Raw genomic sequence first — 7,517 nt, forward strand, 5'->3', positions numbered from 1 at the left:
CCCATAAGTTCCAATAAGCTACGGAGCATGCAGGTCTTTGCAATGTTGTTCTTTGTGAGCGCTGAAGAGAGGATATTCAGGCAGCAATCAGTGCCGGATTTAAGTATAAGCTAAACAAGCTCTAGCTTAGCGCCCCACTCGCTTGGGGGGCCCCCCAAAAAAATAAAGGAAAAAAACCCCCCTGGATGTACATTTCCAAAATATAAGATAAAAAACAAATGAAATAAAACCTACATGCAGCAACTGTGTTTTGTGTTGTGTAGGCTCCTCTGATGTAAGTCATGGGTCCCACCTGCTAGCCTGCTCCCTAAAATATCACTGGTTTGCTCCTTTCTATATATAGGGTGCCTGCATTCTGCTGTTTATCATTATTAATAGTTTGCATCATATGTTTGCACCTATTTCATGTCATAGCAAGTTTCCAGAAACCAGATGATGAGTCTTTGTAATTTGTCTTTCTAAAGGAACTTTTGTCATCGCCAAATGACAAGGTGTTTGCATTATTCAGTCTGTTGTGAATAAAAAAAATCCTTTTCAGTCAGAGCTGAATTATTATTTCACTATTAATATACTTCTTCTTAATTGTATTTCAGTTCAACAATTACTTTGATATACGTATGATGCTTTGGGGGGTGGTCTTGAGCTACAGGGGAGGCAATTTCAGAGGTAAATAGTGATGGGTTCTGGGTAGGGAAAGGGCTATAAGGGAGGATGGAGGTAGGAAAAGGGTAGAGGGGTATCAGAGGTAGGAAAGGGGTAGAGCTCTGTGGCCCTCTGCCCCTTTGCTACCTCTGAGGCCCCTCTACACTTTTCTTAGCTCTGTGGCCCCACTATCCCTTTACTACCTCTGAGACCCCTCTACCCCTTTCCTGCCTCTGAGACGCCTCTACCCTTTTCATAGCTCTGTGGCTCCTCTACCTCTAAGACCCCTCTATGCTTTTCATAGCTCTGTGGCCCCTCTACCTCTTTCCTACCTCTGAGACCCCTCTACCCTTTTCATAGCTCTGTGGTCCCTCTACCTCTGAGACCCCTCTATGCTTTTCATAGCTCTGTGGCCCCTCTACCTCTTTCCTACCTCTGAGACCCCTCTACCTCTGAGACCCCTCTATGCTTTTCATAGCTCTGTGACCCCTCTACCTCTTTCCTACCTCTGAGACCCCTCTACGCTTTTCATAGCTCTGTGGCTCCTCTACCTCTAAGACCCCTCTATGCTTTTCATAGCTCCGTGGCCCCTCTACCCCTTTCCTGCCTCTGAGACCCCTCAACCCTTTTCATAGTTCTGTGTCCCCTCTACCCCTTTCCTGCCTCTGAGACGCCTCTACCCTTTTCATAGCTCTGTGGCTCCTCTACCTCTAAGACCCCTCTATGCTTTTCATAGCTCCGTGGCCCCTCTACCTCTTTCCTACCTCTGAGACCCCTCTACGCTTTTCATAGCTCTGTGGCTCCTCTACCTCTGAGACCCCTCTACCCTTTTCATAGCTCTGTGGCTCCTCTACCTCTGAGACCCCTCTATGCTTTTCATAGCTCTGTGACCCCTCTACCTCTTTCCTACCTCTGAGACCCCTCTACGCTTTTCATAGCTATGTGGCTCCTCTACCTCTAAGACCCCTCTATGCTTTTCATAGCTCCGTGGCCCCTCTACCCCTTTCCTGCCTCTGAGACCCCTCAACCCTTTTCATAGTTCTGTGTCCCCTCTACCCCTTTCCTGCCTCTGAGACGCCTCTACCCTTTTCATAGCTCTGTGGCTCCTCTACCTCTAAGACCCCTCTACGCTTTTCATAGCTCTGTGGCTCCTCTACCTCTAAGACCCCTCTATGCTTTTCATAGCTCTGTGGCTCCTCTAACTCTGAGACCCCTCTATGCTTTTCATAGCTCTGTGGCTCCTCTAACTCTGAGACCCCTCTATGCTTTTCATAGCTCTGTGGCTCCTCTAACTCTGAGACCCCTCTATGCTTTTCATAGCTCTGTGGCCCCTCTACCTCTTTCCTACCTCTGAGACCCCTCTACGCTTTTCATAGCTCTGTGGCCCCTCTACCTCTTTCCTACCTCTGAGACCCCTCTACCCTTTTCATAGCTCTGTGGTCCCTCTACCTCTGAGACCCCTCTTTACTTTTCATAGCTCTGTGGCTCCTCTACCTCTTTCCTACCTCTGAGACCCCTCTACGCTTTTCATAGCTCTGTGGCTCCTCTACCTCTAAGACCCCTCTATGCTTTTCATAGCTCTGTGGTGCCTCAACCTCTGAGACCCCTCTACCCTTTTCATAGCTCTGTGGTCCCCTCAACCTCTGAGACCCCTCTTTACTTTTCATAGCTCTGTGGTCACTCAACCTCTGAGACCCCTCTACCCTTTTCATAGCTCTGTGGCCCCTTTCCTACCCCTGAGACCCCTCTATATTTTTCATAGCTCTGTGGTGCCTCAACCTCGGAGACCCCTCTATTCTTTTCATAGCTCTGTGGTGCCTCAACCTCGGAGACCCCTCTTTACTTTTCATAGCTCTGTGGTCACTCAACCTCTGAGACCCCTCTTTACTTTTCATAGCGCTGTAGTCCACTCAACCTCTGAGACCCCTCTATACTTTTCATAGCTCTGTGGTCACTCAACCTCTGAGACCCCTCTTTACTTTTCCTAGCTCTGTGGCCCCTTTCCTACTTCTGAGACCCCTCTTTACTTTTCATAGCTCTGTGGTCACTCAACCCCTGAGACCCCTCTTTACTTTTCATAGCTCTGTGGTCACTCAACCCCTGAGACCCCTCTTTACTTTTCATAGCTCTGTGGTCACTCAACCTCTGAGACCCCTCTACCCTTTTCATAGCTCTGTAGCCCTCTACAACTCAGAGCTATGAAAAGTAAAGAGGGGTCTCAGAGGTTGAGAAGACCACAGAGCTATGAAAAGTAAAGAGGGGTCTCCGAGGTTGAGGGGACCACAGAGCTATGAAAAGTATAGAGGGGTCTCAGAGGTTGAGTGGACTACAGAGCTATGAAAAGTAAAGAGGGGTCTCAGAGGTAGGAACGAGGTAGAGGGACCACAGAGCTATGAAAAGGGTAGAGGGGTCTCAGAGGTTGAGGCACCACAGAGCTATGAAAAGTATAGAGGGGTCTCAGAGGTAGGAAAGGGACCACAGAGCTATAAAAAGGATAGATGGGTCTCAGAGGTTGAGGGGACCACAGAGCTATGAAAAGAATAGAGGGGTCTTAGAGGTTGAGGGGACCACAGAGCTATGAAAAGCATAGAGGGGTCACAGGGGTAGAATAGGGGTAGAGGGGCCACAGAGCTATTAAAACGGTAGAGGCGTATCAGAGGTGGGAAAGAGGTAGAGGGGGCAAACAGAGCTATGAAAAGGGTAGAGGGGTCTCAGAGGTAGAGGGACCACAGAGCTATGAAAAGGGTAGAGGGGTCTCAGAGGTAGGAAAGGAGCCACAGAGCTATGAAAAGGGTAGAGGTGTCTCAGAGGTAGGAAAGAGGTAGAGGGGCCACAGAGCTATGAAAAGGGTAGAGGGGTCTCAGAGGTAGGAAAGGGGCCACAGAGCTATGAAAAGGGTAGAGGGGTCTCAGAGGTAGAATGGGGTAGAGGGGTCACAGGGGTAGAATAGGAGTAGAGGGGTCACAGAGGTAGGAAAGGGGCCACAGAGCTATGAAAGGGGAAGAGGGGTCTTAGAGGTAGGAAAGGGGCCACAGAGCTATGAAAAGGGTAGAGGCGTCTCAGAGGTAGGAAAGGGGTTGTGGGAGCCACAGAGCTATGAAAAGCAATTTAAATTTTAAAAATCCAATTTAAATGGGAAAAAACCATTTTTGAATTTATTTATTTTTTTAAAAAAACCTGTTGATTTTCATCCACCCTGCTTCGTAGGCCGTCTGCCCACCTGATGGATCCCATGCGCGTTCGTCTGCGTCATCTCTGTCTTAGGACTTTTCAAAAGTCCATCCCTCCTTGTTTATGTGGGTTTTTTCCTCCCACCTTGGGAAAGTTTGTCTCCTTTTCACAAGTCTACTTGCACACTCCGTCCCCACGAGATCGCCTCCAAGACCTCATTTGTTCCTAACGAGGCAGCCACAATTTCCCAAATTCTTTCCCCCAAATTCTCCACCCTCCTTCCCGTGCCAGCGGAGAAGCTGTATTGTTTTTAAAACTTGATTTAAAAACTCGATTGGGAGCCGCCCAGAGTGGCTGCGGAAACTCATCCAGATGGGCAGGGTATAAATAATAAATAATAATTATTATTATTATTATTATTATTATTATTATTATTATTCGCATATAGACAAACTGCATTTCCTCGTCTCCTTGGATTTGAAGAGGCTGGTTGCTTTATTCCGAGGTCAATAATAATAATAAAGATCAAGCGAGAATCGAGCTATGATTTCATCTATAGGAAGCCGCAGGGGGAGAGGGTCTCAGCCAAGGTACCAGATGGAGCTGGGAAGCAGAACTGACCTGGTTTTTATTTTTGTGGAACGGGCAAATGTGCCTTGTATCCAATCCCCAAGCAGCTGGCAAGATGTGGTAGCTGGAAGCTTCCTACCTAAACATGACGGTGTAGGGAACCCGCTTAAGGACTCTTGGATACCCCGTAAGGGAAAAGAAGCAGGTTTTTTCTTCTTATAACAGTTGGGAGGGACCTCCAAAGGTCATCCAGTCCACCCCCCTTCGATGCAGGAACCCCAGTGGAAGAATCCATGATGAATGGCCATCCAACCTCTGCTTTCAAAAGCTCCAAGGAAGGAAGAAGTGCCAGAGCTTTTATTATTATTATTATTATTATTATTATTATTATTATTATTATTATTCCCGAGCCACCCTGGGCGGCTTGCAGCACATATAAAAACACAATAAAACACCAAAATTTAAAAATTTCCCAATAAAAGGCTGCTTTCTGTGTGTGTGTTTGTGTGTGTGTGGTGCTTGCCGTTGGGTTTGTAGGGTTTGTATATTAAGACACATACGGCAAAGTGGTACCCAAAGAGATATTTGTGGGGTTTAAGGTAAGGTGGGCGCGACCTTTGGGGTGTGCCGCCTGCCGATTGGCTGAGGATGGAGCGTGATAGACAGGTGACAGGGCAGTTAAAGGAGTTGGGCTTGGGAGGGGGGACTACGGCTGGTTTGGGCAGTAAGGAGCAGTGGTTAGAGCAGGCGGGATAAGATTAGGGAGTTAACCCATGCCACAAAACACACCAAAGCGTTTTAAACCCTGCTTTATTGGGAGCAAACCTCGCAAAAACTCCTTCTACCCTGGTTTTACTATAATAATAATTTTTTTAAAAATTCAACTTCTTTCTCCAAACCACGTCTCATCTTTGGCCAGGCTATCGCGGACATGGCAGAGTCCGTCAAGAGCGTCCTCAGAAGTCCGTAAGTTAGGCGACTGCTTAAGTCTAGAAGGGGACCCTGGGGTCATCTAGTCCAACCTGCTTTTGTGCAGAAATCTCCGTCCTCGCGGTTGCTAACAAAATGCCGTTATACAAAAGACAGAGCCCCTCGGTTCATCGGGCTCAATGTATTGGAAGCCCAGAGATGGCAGGCAGGAACCCAGCGGGTGTTGAGAAAACCAAACCAAACGGAGACCTGGAAGTTTGAACCCAAGCCCTGTCTCGCTCTGATATAGTGGATTTGGGCAGGTCTCAAAGTCCGGTTCCTAAATTTGCTGAGCAGACTCCAGGAAGTTCATTTTGGGGGCTCCGCCGAACTGATTTTCCTCCAGAGGGGCCGTTTGGTCTCCGCAGACAAAAGACGTTTTCGTCAAGTCTCAGCTTCGGGAAGTAGCGAGGAATCTGCCCTGCTGAGGTCATCCAAAATTTGGCAGTTTTTAAGTCCTGGCCGGATGCAAAACTGGTTCCTTGTTATTTAGGCGTCAGTAACAAACATACAAATTTGAAAGATGCAGACGAAAAGGAAAGGCGGATGATTTTTGCCCAGTTATCCGAGAGATCTAAAAATATATATACTTTTGCCCAGAAAACATTGACTTTGGGGCAGTCCTGCAAATGGACCCAGGTGAGTCTCAGTATCCTGGCATAGCGGCGAGGCCCGCCCCCCCAGGCGTACAAAATAAATTAATTGCAATGTCCCTGGTCAGTGCCAGAAAACAACCTCTGTGGGGACCTTGGAGCAGAGCTCTCCCTCGTCTTCTTCTCGTACCCAAACTTTCCAGGAAAGTCTGTTCTTTGTGGCTGCATATCTCTTGGAACATCACCTTTCTGACAGAGCAGAGACATCATCACCTTGCCAACAAAGGTCCGTCTAGTTCAAGCTCTGGTTTTCCCAGCAGTGATGTATGGAAGTGAGAGCTGGACCATCAAGAAGGCTGATGGCCGAAGAATGGATGCTTTTGAATTCTGGTGCTGGAGGAGACTCTGGAGAGTCCCATGGACTGCAAGAAGATCCAACCTCTCCATTCTGAAGGAAATCAGCCCTGAGTGCTCACTGGAAGGACAGATCCTGAAGCTGAGGCTCCAAGAGTTTGGCCACCTCAGGAGAAGAGAAGACTCCCTGGAAAAGACCCTGATGTTGGGAAAGATGGAGGGCACAAGGAGAAGGGGACGACAGAGGACGAGATGGTGGGACAGTGTTCTCGAAGCTACCAGCATGAGTTTGACCAAACTGTGGGAGGCAGTGGAAGACAGGAGGGCCTGGCGTGCTCTGGTCCAGGGGGTCACAAAGATTCGGACACGACTAAAGGACTAAACAACAAAGAAGCAGGATAGCAGTTGGGAAAAGGGAAATGTTCATTTTGCAATTCCTTTCGAAAAGAGGAACAGAGACTTCTGTATTTCCCGGCTGGTGTCCTTGTGCATGTTCTGCAGTGAAACTCTGGACTTTTGCAGCTGCAAAGGAAAGGTTTCAAGTCTGCTGCAAAGTGCATTCTACAAATACGACACTAGATGGTGATGCTGAGCTATGGGAAATTGAATCCATTTTTCAAAACTTTTTTTAAAAAAAGCATTTTCACATTTTTTTAAAAAATGTGTCTAGATTCCACCACTGGCCCAATGGATCGGTGCCTTAAATGATGGCTTGATACAATCACATGTCCTTTTGCTTTTGGCCACAACTGAGCTATGCATACAAACTGGGGTCATAGCACTTTAAAACAGGCTTGGCTGCCCCAAAGAATCATGGGAGTTGTAGTTTGTTAAGGGTGCTGAACGTCATTAGGAAACACCTATACAGTGGTCCCTTGTTTCTCAAACTTAATCCGTTCCAGAAATTCCATTCCAAAACCAAAGCGTTCCAAAACCAAGGCACGCTTCCCGATAGAAAGTCATGCAAAATGGATTAATCCCTTACCTGTACTGATGATAGTCATTGTTTGGATGGGAGGCTTTTATCCATTTCCGAAGTTGCACAATCAATCGATCAGTAGCTGAACTGGGTTCCGCAGTCACAAAAACAAATGAACCGAAAAATATAATGAACGAATTCCTATGCCCCACAAATAACCCACAGATGCATTTTAAAGAAAAGGACACATTTTACTCCTGTAAAAACACACTGATTCCCGGACCGTCCGCGGGCCGGAT

Source organism: Podarcis erhardii (genome assembly GCF_964252035.2).
Source record: "Podarcis erhardii genome assembly, chromosome: 18".
Lineage (NCBI taxonomy): Eukaryota > Metazoa > Chordata > Lepidosauria > Squamata > Lacertidae > Podarcis > Podarcis erhardii.